Below are 11,702 nucleotides of genomic sequence, written 5' to 3' on the forward strand. Positions count from 1 at the left end.
ATGCGGAATCGTTTCGCAACTCACGCCACCCGGAACACCACAGCGTAATGGTGTGTCCGAACGTCGTAATCGTACTTTACTAGATATGGTGCGATCTATGATGTCTCTTACCGATTTACCGCTATCGTTTTGGGGTTATGCTTTAGAGACGGCCGCATTCACGTTAAATAGGGCACCATCAAAATCCGTTGAGACGACGCCTTATGAACTATGGTTTGGCAAGAAACCAAAGTTGTCGTTTCTGAAAGTTTGGGGCTGCGATGCTTATGTGAAAAAGCTTCAACCTGATAAGCTCGAACCCAAATCGGAGAAATGTGTCTTCATAGGATATCCAAAGGAAACTATTGGATACACCTTCTATCACAGATCCGAAGGCAAGACTTTTGTTACTAAATTCCGAAACTTTCTAGAGAAGGAGTTTCTCTCGAAAGATGTGAGTGGGAGGAAAGTAGAACTTGATGAGGTAACTGTACCTGCTCCTTTATTGGAAAGTAGTACATCGCAGAAAACTGTTTTTGCGACACCTACACCAATTAGTGAGGAATCTAATGATAATGATCATGAAACTTCAGGACAAGATACTACTGAACCTCGTAGATCAACCAGAGTGAGATCCCCGCCAGAGTGGTACGGTAATCCTGTTCTGGAAATCATGCTGCTAGATCATGATGAACCTACGAACTATGAAGAAGCGATGGTGAGCCCAGATTCCGCAAAATGGCTTGAAGCCATGAAATCCGAGATGGGATCCATGTATGAGAACAAAGTATGGACTTTGGTTGACTTGCCCGATGATCGGCAAGCAATTGAGAATAAATGGATCTTCAAGAAGAAGACTGACGCTGACGGTAATATTACTGTCTACAAAGCTCGACTTGTCGCAAAAGGTTTTCGATAAGTTCAAGGGGGTGACTACGATGAGACCTTCTCACCCGTAGCGATGCTTAAGTCTGTCCGAATCATGTTAGCAATTGCCGCATTTTATGATTATGAGATTTGGCAGATGGATGTCAAAACTGCATTCCTGAATGGATTTCTGGAAAAAGAGTTGTATATGATGCAACCGGAAGGTTTTGTCGATCCAAAGGGAGCTAACAAAGTGTGCAAGCTCCAGTGATCCATTTATGGACTGGTGCAAGCCTCTCAGAGTTGGAATAAACGCATTGATAGTGTGAACAAAGCATTTGGTTTTATATAGACTTTCGGAGAAGCCTGTATTTACAAGAAAGTGAGTGGGAGCTCTGTAGCATTTCTGATATTATATGTAGATGACATATTACTGATTGGAAATGATATAGAATTTCTGGATAGCATAAAAGGATACTTGAATAAGAGTTTTTCAATGAAAGACCTCGGTGAAGCTGCTTACATATTAGGAATAAAGATCTATAGAGATAGATCAAGACGCTTAATTGGACTTTCACAAAGCACATACCTTGACAAGATTTTGAAGAAGTTCAAAATGGATCAAGCAAAGAAAGGGTTCTTGCCTGTGTTACAAGGTGTGAAGTTGAGTCAGACTCAATGCCCGACCACTGCAGAAGATAGAGAAAAAATGAAAGATGTTCCCTATGCTTCAGCCATAGGCTCTATCATGTATGCAATGCTATGTACCAGACCTGATGTGTGCCTTGCTATAAGTTTAGCAGGGAGGTACCAAAGTAATCCAGGAGTGGATCACTGGACAGCGGTCAAGAACATCCTGAAATACCTGAAAAGGACTAAGAATATGTTTCTCGTATATGGAGGTGACAAAGAGCTCATCGTAAACGGTTACGTTGATGCAAGCTTTGACATTGATCCGGACAATTCTAAATCGCAAACCGGATACGTGTTTACATTAAACGGTGGAGCTGTCAGTTGGTGCAGTTCTAAACAAAGCGTCGTGGCGGGATCTACATGTGAAGCGGAGTACATAGCTGCTTCGGAAGCAGAAAACGAAGGAGTCTAGATGAAGGAGTTCATATCCGATCTAGGTGTCATACCTAGTGCATCGGATCTAATGAAAATCTTTTGTGACAATACTGGTGCAATTGCCTTGTCAAAGGAATCCAGATTTCACAAAAGAACCAAGCACATCAAGAGACGCTTCAATTCCATCCGGGATCTAGTCCAGGTGGGAGACATAGAGATTTGCAAAGATACATACGGATCTGAATGTGGCAGACCCGTTGACTAAGCCTCTTCCACGAGCAAAACATGATCAGCACCAAGGCTCCATGGGTGTTAGAATCATTACTATGTAATCTAGATTATCGACTCTAGTGCAAGTGGGAGACTGAAGGAAATATGCCCTAGAGGCAATAATAAAGATATTATTTATTTCCTTATATCATGATAAATGTTTATTATTCATGCTAGAATTGTATTAACCGGAAACATAATACATGTGTGAATACATAGACAAACAAAGTGTCACTAGTATGCCTCTACTTGACTAGCTCGTTAATCAAAGATGGTTATGTTTCCTAACCATGGACAAAGAGTTGTCATTTGATTAAGGGGATCACATCATTAGTTGAATGATCTGATTGACATGACCCATTCCACTAGCTTAGCACCCGATCGTTTAGTATGTTGCTATTGCTTTCTTCATGACTTATACGTGTTCCTATGACTATGAGATTATGTAACTCCCGTGTGCCGGAGGAACACTTTGTGTGCTACCAAACGTCACAACGTAACTGGGTGATTATAAAGGTGCTCTACAGGTGTCTCCAAAGGTACATGTTGGGTTGACGTATTTCGAGATTAGGATTTGTCACTCCGATCGTCGGAGAGGTATCTCTGGGCCCTCTCGGTAATGCACATCACTTAAGCCTTGCAAGCATTGCAACTAATGAGTTAGTTGCGGGATGATGCATTACGGAACGAGTAAAGAGACTTTCCGGTAACGAGATTGAACTAGGTATTGGAAACCGACGATCGAATCTCGGGCAAGTAACATACCGATGACAAAGGGAACAACGTATGTTGTTATGCGGTCTGACCGATAAAGATCTGCGTAGAATATGTAGGAGCCAATATGGGCATCCAGGTCCCGCTGTTGGTTATTGACCGGAGACGTGTCTCGGTCATGTCTACATTGTTCTCGAACCGTAGGGTCCGCACGCTTAAAGTTACGATGACAGTTTCATTATGAGTTTATGTATTTTGATGTACCAAAGGTTGTTCGGAGTCCCGGATGTGATCACGGACATGACGAGGAGTCTCGAAATGGTTGAGACATAAAGATTGATATATTCGGACATCGGAAGTGTTCCGGGGAAGTTTCGGATAAAACCGGAGAACCGGGGGGTTACCGGAACCCCCGGGGGGGTTAATGGGCCTCATGGGCCTAAAGTGGAGAAGAGGAAAGGCAGCCAGGGCAGGCCGCGCGCCCCCTCTCCCCCTAGTCCGAATTGGACAAGGAGGGAGGGGCGGCGCCCCCCCCTTTCGTTCCTCTCCTCTCTCCCTTCCTTCCCCCTCTCCTACTTGGACAAGGAAAGGGAGGGGAGTCCTACTCCCAGTAGGAGTAGGACTCCTCCTGCGCGCCTCCTACTATGGCCGCCCCCCCCCCTTGGATCCTTTATATACGGGGGCAAGGGGGCACCCTAGGACACAGAAGTTGATCTTCGTGATCGTTACTTAGCCGTGTGCAGTGCCCCCCTCCACGATATTACACCTCGATCATATTGTAGCGGTGCTTAGGCGAAGCCCTACGACGGTTAAACATCAAGATAGTCACCACGTCGTCGTGCTGACGAAACTCCTCCACTGAAGCTTTGCTGGATCGGAGCCCGGGGTGCGTCATCGAGCTGTACGTGTGTCAAGAACTCGGAGGTGCCGGAGTAACGGTGCTTGGATCGGTTGGACCGGGAAGACGTACGACTACTTCCTCTACGTTGTGTCAACGCTTCCGCGTCGATCTACAAGGGTACGTAGATCACACTCTCTCCTCTCGTTGCTATGCATCACCATGATCTTGCGTGTGCGTAGGAAATTTTTTAAATTACTACGTTACCCAACACCGACCTTGGTGAAAATTTTGAAACTAACATTGAGGAGACAGATCGGCCTGAATTGCTCAATTCTCACAGCATCCGTCTTCTTAGGAAGCAGTGTGATAGTCCCAAAATTCAAGTGAAATAATTGAAGCTGTCCGGAAAACAGATCATGGAACATAGGTAGTAAATCCCCCTTAATAATGTGCCAGCACTTTTTATAGAACTCTGTCGGGAATCCATCCAGTCCGGGAGCCTTGTTGTTTTTATCTGTGCAATAGCATCAAAAACCTCCTTCTCCGAAAACGGGGCAACCAGAATATCATTATCAGCAGCTGATAGCTGAGGTACGTTCTCAGTCCTGGACTCATCGAGGGACACACAATTATCCTCCGGAGGTCCAAATAACTGCTTATAATAGTCGGTAATATATGTTTTTAGGTTATCCTGACCTAAAATAGTGCCCTCGTCTTGCTCAAGCTGAAAGATACGCTTCTTTCTGTGATTGCCATTAGCTATCAAATGGAAGAACTGAGTGTTCGCATCCCCTTGGACCACTTTGCGGACTTTGGCACGCAAAGCCCACTTCAATTCTTCTTCACGAAACAGTTCTTTCAGCCTCTTCTCCGCCTCATTTTTAGCCTGAAGCTGAGCTGGCGACAAGATATTGACTTCGGCCTGTATGTCCAGGGCCTGTATAAGAGTAAGGAGTCTATCCTTTTCAATCTTATACACACCACTGAGGTTCTTAGCCCAACCCCGTAGGAAACTTCTTAAATGCCTAATCTTATTCTGCCAACGCTCTATCGCATTCTTGCCTCCTACACCTCTATCCCATTCCCTGGCGGTCAAGTCCAAGAATCCCTCACGTTCAAACCAAGACATCTCGAAGGAGAAGGTATTCTTGTTACCCTCATGGTTCGGCTCCCCTGAGTCCACGAACAATGGGGTGTGATCAGATATTCCCCTCGAAAGAGCTTGCACCGTAACCAGAGGGAACTTTTGTTCCCACTCCACGCTCGCAAGTACTCGATCAAGTTTTTCATAGGTTGGGTTTGGTAGAGCATTAGCCCAGGTGAACTTTCTCCCAGAAAGCTCTATCTCTCTCAGATCCAAGCTTTCAATAATGGTGTTGAACATAAACGACCATCTGCCGTCAAAGTTATCATTGTTCTTCTCCTCTCTCCTCCTGATGATATTGAAATCACCTCCAACTAAAATTGGAAGCTGTTCTGACCCACAGATTCGAACAAGGTCCGCCAGAAACTCTGCTTTAAGTTCAGGCTGTGCGGCACCATAAACCGCCACCAAAGCCCAGTTAAAACCATCTACCCTAGACCTGACTCGAAACTTGACCGCGAAGTCTCCCATCACGACACTTCAGACTTCAAGCGAATCGCATCTCACACCTAGTAAGATACCACCCGATCTTCCTCGCGGAGGGAGGCAATGCCAATCAAAATCAATACCACCCACAAGAGAAGAGAGAAACTGGGGCGCAAAGTTATCTCTACCCGTCTCCGATAGAGCAACAAAATCTAACCTCTGCTCTAGAGCTGCCTCAGCTAGGAATCTTCTTTTAGCCAAGTCCTTCAGACCTCTGCTATTCCAAAAAATTCCTCTCATAGTTCATCATGGAATTTTTTAGTAACTCGAATCCTAGCACTCCTACGAACTGCGGAATCTGGATAGATCTTCCGTTTCCACTTACGCTAAGGTTTACTAGGCTCAGTCACCCGGTCCTCATAACCGGGTTCACATATATTGCTAGCCTCACTCTCTAGGGGTACATCATCTTCCTCAGAGTCATGATTGGGGGGTGCTAGATCCGCACACAGATTATTGAGCACTCTAACCCCTAACGCATCAATCTCATCATCATTCATGACGTAATGACCTGATCATCGTCTTTCAAACAATTTTCCGCGGTAAGTTGGGCATGAAACAGGATGGGCCGCTTTGATGCCAGGACAATCATTTTAGGTTTTTTAGGCTTATGCCCTTGGTTGGTTCCCACTACTCTTAGATTTCGGACCTACACAGTTTTAGCCTTGTTTCAATATAAAAACATTTTTTTCTTTTTGATTTGAACTCGATTTCATCAATTCTGAAGTTGCTACCCACATGTGTGATGTGGTCTGTTAGACCATTGCTTAGGGCATCTCCAATGCAGACTCCTACTCCGGCCTCAAAAGTCTGGACCGGATGGTTGCACATCCCCTAGAATTTTTTGTAGTTGTCAGGTCTAGTATATTTTCTTAGTTTTTTTGTAGGTTGCACACTGGTAGTCCATAGTTATCATCATGAGCTTTATTAGTTGCACAAAAACATCATATTAGTTGGCATGATCCATTTTATGTTTATATAGTTTTTGTAATACTGATCCAAATGGTGATTGCTAGTTTTTTTCAGTCCTGTTTTTTGTCTTGTGTTTACTGTTTCCTTAATGTTTTTATTTTCTCACCAACAGGCCAATAGTGAAGGAGTTGAGGTGGCTGCAGGGGAAGATGTGGAGCGACCATCACAAGCGGGCAAGATAAGGGCATCACCAGGGCGGTTTGCGAAGTTCAACAACTCTTTATCCCCACCGCAGAAGTCTAAGCTAGTTTTGAGGTTGTTGGGGGCCTCTTGAACTTATCAGACACACTTCCAGTGGACCTCACTAAATTCCTGGTGGAGTCCTACCATCTAGAGAGCTCTGAATTTGTGTTCCCAGGCTGGGAAAGGATCCGTGTCGATGCTGACAGTGTTCAGAGGGTAATTGATCTCCCAAACAGGGGTCAAAAAGTCAGATATGTAGGTGACAAGGATGCAACTAGGAGATTCAGAGAGGCTTTCAACATAACTCGAGATTCTCATCCCCAGATCACTACATGGTGCAAGATGATTAAGGATATGGCTGGAAGAACGGATGACACATTCTTTATGGCTTGGCTTGCGGTTGCATTCAGCACTTTTCTAACACCAACCATGGCCAAGCACCCTTGATCTAAATAATTATTATTTGGTGCCAGCGTTGAGCATGAACATTATATCTGGATCTTGTTTGATGCAAGCCGGTTATTCATTTAAATTAGAGAATAATTGTTGTTCTATTTATATGAACAATATCTTTTATGGTCATGCACCCTTGATAAGTGGTCTATTTTTACTAAATCTTGATAGTAGTGATACACATGTTATAGTATTGAAGCCAAAAGATATAAGTTTAATAATGATAGTGCAACTTATTTGTGGCACTGCCGTTTAGGTCATATTGGTGTAAAGCGCATGAAGAAACTCCATGCTGATGGACTTTTAGAATCACTTGATTATGAATCACTTGATGCTTGCGAACCATGCCTCATGGGCAAGATGACTAAGACTCCGTTCTCCAAAACAATGGAGATAGCAACAGACTTGTTGTAAATAATACATAATGATGTATGCAGTCCAATGAGTGTTGATGCTCGCGGTGGGTATCATTATTTTATTACCTTCACATATGATTTGAGCAGATATGGGTATATCTACTTGATGAAATATAAGTCTGAAACATTTGAAAAGTTCAAAGAATTTCAGAGTGAAGTGGAAAATCATCGTAACAAGAAAATAAAGTTTCTACAATCTGATCGTGGAGGAGAATATTTGACTTACGAGTTTGGTCTTCATTTGAAACAATGCAGAATAGTTCGCAACTCACGCCACCTCGAACACCACAGCGTAATGGTGTGTCCGAGTCGTAATCGTACTTTACTAGATATGGTGCGATCTATGATGTCTCTCACTGATTTACCGCTATCGTTTTGGGGTTATGCTTTAGAGGTAGTTGCATTCACGTTAAATAGGGCACCATCAAAGTTTGTTGAGACGACACCTTATGAACTATGGTTTGGCGAAAAACCCAAGTTGTCGTTTCTTAATGTTTGGGGCTGCAATACTTATGTGAAAAAGCTTCAACCTAATATGCTCGATCCCAAATCGGAGAAATGTGTCTTCATAGGATACCAAAAGGAAACTGTTGGGTACACCTTCTATCACAGATCCGAAGGCAAGATATTCGTTCTCTAGAATGGATCCTTTCTAGAGAAGGAGTTTCTCTCGAAAGAAGTAAGTGGGAGGAAAGTAGAACTTGATGAGGTAACAGTACCTGCTCCCTTATTGGAAAGTAATTCATCACTGAAATCAGTTCCAATGATTCCTACACCGGTAAGTGAGGAAGCTAATGATGATGATCATGAAACTTCTGATCAAGTTACTACTGAACCTCGTAGGTCAACCAGAGTAAGATCCACACCAAAGTGGTATGGTAATCCTGTTCTGAAGTCATGTTACTTGACCATGACGAACCTACGAACTATGAGGAAGCGATGATGAGCCCAGATTCCACAAAAATGGCTTGAGGCCATGAAATCTGATATGGGATCCATGTATGAGAACAAAGTATGGAGTTCAGTTGACTTGCCCGATGATCGGCAAGCCATAGAGAATAAATGGATCTTCAAGAAGAAGACTGGCGCTGATGGTAATGTTACTGTCTACAAAGCTCGACTTGTTGCAAAAGGTTTTCGACAAGTTCAAGGAGTTGACTACGATGAGACTTTCTCACCCGTAGCGATGCTTAAGTCCGTCCGAATCATGTTAGCAATTGCCACATTTTATGATTATGAAATTTGGCAAATGGATGTCAAAACTGCATTCCTTAATGGATATCTTAAAGAAGAATTATATATGATGCAACCAGAAGGTTTTGTCGATCCAAAAGGTGCTAACAAAGTGTGCAAGCTCCAGAGATCCATTTATGGACTAGTGCAAGTCTCTTGGAGTTGGAATATATGCTTTGATAGTGTGATCAAAGCATAGGGTTTTATACAGACTTTTGGAGAAGCCTATATTTACAAGAAAGTGAGTGGGAGTGTCGGTGTCAAAACCGGCGGATCTCTAGTAGGGGGTCCCGAACTGTGCTTGTAGGATCGATGGTAACAGGAGACGGGGGACACGATGTTCACCCAGGTTCAGGCCCTCTCTATGGAGGTAATACCCTACGTCCTGCTTTATTGATATTGATGATATGAGTATTACAAGAGTTGATCTACCACGAGATTGTAGAGGCTAAACCCTAGAAGCTAGCCTATGGTATGATTGTTGTTGTCCAACGGACTAAACCCTCCGGTTTATATAGACACCGGAGGAGGCTAGGGTTACACAGAGTCAGTTACAAGGGACGAGATCTACATATCCGTATTGCCAAGCTTGCCTTCCAAGCCAAGGAAAGTCCCATCCGAACACGGGACGAAGTCTTCAATCTTGTATCTTCATACTCCAGCAGTCCGGCCAAAGGATATAGTCCGGCTGTCCGGAGACCCCCTAATCTAGGACTCCCTCAGCCTCCACTTCCATTTGCCTTGCGCACCACTACCGTACTGGCCAACCACATCGGATGGAGTACTCCTCTCACCAAGCCTGCCGCTTCCAACTTCCTGATCTCCTCCGTAATGAACTCCTTTCGTTCCAAAGCTTGCTTCATGACCTTCTGCTTGACGGGTCGCGCATGAGGACAGAAAGCAAGGTGGTGCTCAATCACCTCCCTGGGAATGCCGGGGATGTCGGATGCTTGCCATGCAAACACATCGACATTTTCCCGTAGGAAGGTGACAAGAATGCTTTCCTATTTGCTATCCAGGGTGGATCTTATGGTGAAAGCCCCTCCCGTGCCATCCTCCTCGGTGGACACCCTCTTGATCTCTGGTGGCGTAGCTCTGGATTTCTTGCTCTTGTCGGTTGAGCCCTCTGGCACGTCCTCGATGGGAGCACAACACTCCGAAGAGGTGCGCTTGCCGGAGTGGGTGCGAGAGGTCTTGCCGGTCTTCTTCCCTGCCGGGGCTCCAGCGGCTGTTGCGAGTGCCTTGGCGTCGAAAATGATAGGCGTGCTGGACCATTTCAGTGGCCTCTGAGCATCAAGTGATGGTTCTGTTGCTGTGATCTCACGCGCCCACGGCTTGAGCTGGCGGTGAGAAGGGTGCAGCGAGGCGCCAGCATCGACGCACATGGCCTCTATAGCCTTTTGGAACTCGTGCTCGCCGGACTCGTCGTCTTCGTCATGATCATCATCTCCTTGCTTCTTGTCGCGGCCCCAAGCGGGCCTCTCTTGCTGATTATCCTTTCCGCGGCAGCCTCCATGGCCGCCATGCTTCTTGCCAGACCCCTCGGCACCGTCCTGGCCCTTCTCCTTGTCCCGCCTCTCATACCCAGCGTTTTGCTGCTCAGCAAGCAGCTCGACTTTCCCGTAGTTCTGGAGGTCGTAGCCCTTGGTGCGGTGGATCTTGCAATATTGCTTGTCGTAGCCTTTGGTTAATAGGTTAGTCCCAAAAATAATATAAAGAGGTATATTAAAGCCCATTAAACATCCAAAACAGATAATATAATAGCATGGAACAATAAAAAATTATAGATACGTTGGAGACGTATCAAGCATCTCCAAGCTTAATTACTGCTCGTCCTCGAGTAGGTAAATGATAAAAACAGAATTTTTAATGTGGAATGCTACCTAGCATAATTCTTAATATAATTTTTTTATTGTGGCATGAATGTTCAGAACCGAAAGATTCAAGACAAAAGTTTAATTTTGACAGAAAAATAATAATACTTCAAGCATACTAGCAAAGCAATCATGTCTTCTCAAAAGAACATGGCCAAAGAAAGTTATCCCTACAAAATCATGTAGTCTGTCTATGCTCCATCTTCACCACACAAAATATTTAAATCATGCACAACCCCGATGCAAGCCAAGCAATTGTTTCATACTTTTAATGTTCTCAAACTTTTTCAATCTTCACGCAATACATGAGCGTGAGCCATGGTCATAGCACCATAGGTGGAATAGAATGGTGGTTGTGGAGAAGACAAAAAGGACAAGATAGTCTCACATCAGCTAGGCGTATTGACAGGTTATGGAGATGTCCATCAATAGATATCAATGTGAGTGAGTAGGGATTGCCATGCAACGGATGCACTAGAGCTATAAGTGTATGAAAGCTCAACAAAAAAAACTAAGTGGGTGTGCATCCAACTTGCTTGCTCATGAAGACCTAGGGCATTTTGAGGAAGCCCGTCATTGGAATATACAAGCCAAGTTCTATAATGTAAAATTCCCACTAGTATATGAAAGTGACAACATAGGAGACTCTCTATCATGAAGATCATGGTGCTACTTTGAAGCACAAGTGTGGTAAAAGGATAGTAACATTGTCCCTTCTCTCTTTTTGTCTCATTTTTTATTTTTATTTGGGCCTTTTTTCTCTTTTTTGCGCCCCCACTTTTTTCTTTTTTTCGTCCGGAGTCTCATCCCGACTTGTGGGGGAATCATAGTCTCCATCATCCTTTCCTCACTTGGGACAATGCTCTAATAATGATGATCATCACACTTTTATTTACTTACAACTCAAAAAATTACAACTTGAGACATAGAAAAAAATATCACTCTATGTGAATGCCTCCGGCGGTGTACCGGGATGTGCAATGACTCATGAGTGACATGTATAAAAGAATTATAAAGGTGGCTTTGCCACAAATACGATGTCAACTACATGATCATGCAAAGCAATATGAAAATGATGAAGCGTGTCATAACAAACGGAACGGTGGTAAGTTGCATGGCAATATATCTCGGAATGGCTATGGAAATGCCATAATAGGTAGGTATGGTGGCTGTTTTGAGGAAGGTATATGGTGGGTTTATGG

Source organism: Triticum urartu, chromosome 7 (genome assembly GCF_003073215.2).
Source record: "Triticum urartu cultivar G1812 chromosome 7, Tu2.1, whole genome shotgun sequence".
In the NCBI taxonomy this organism is placed as follows: Eukaryota; Viridiplantae; Streptophyta; class Magnoliopsida; order Poales; family Poaceae; genus Triticum; species Triticum urartu.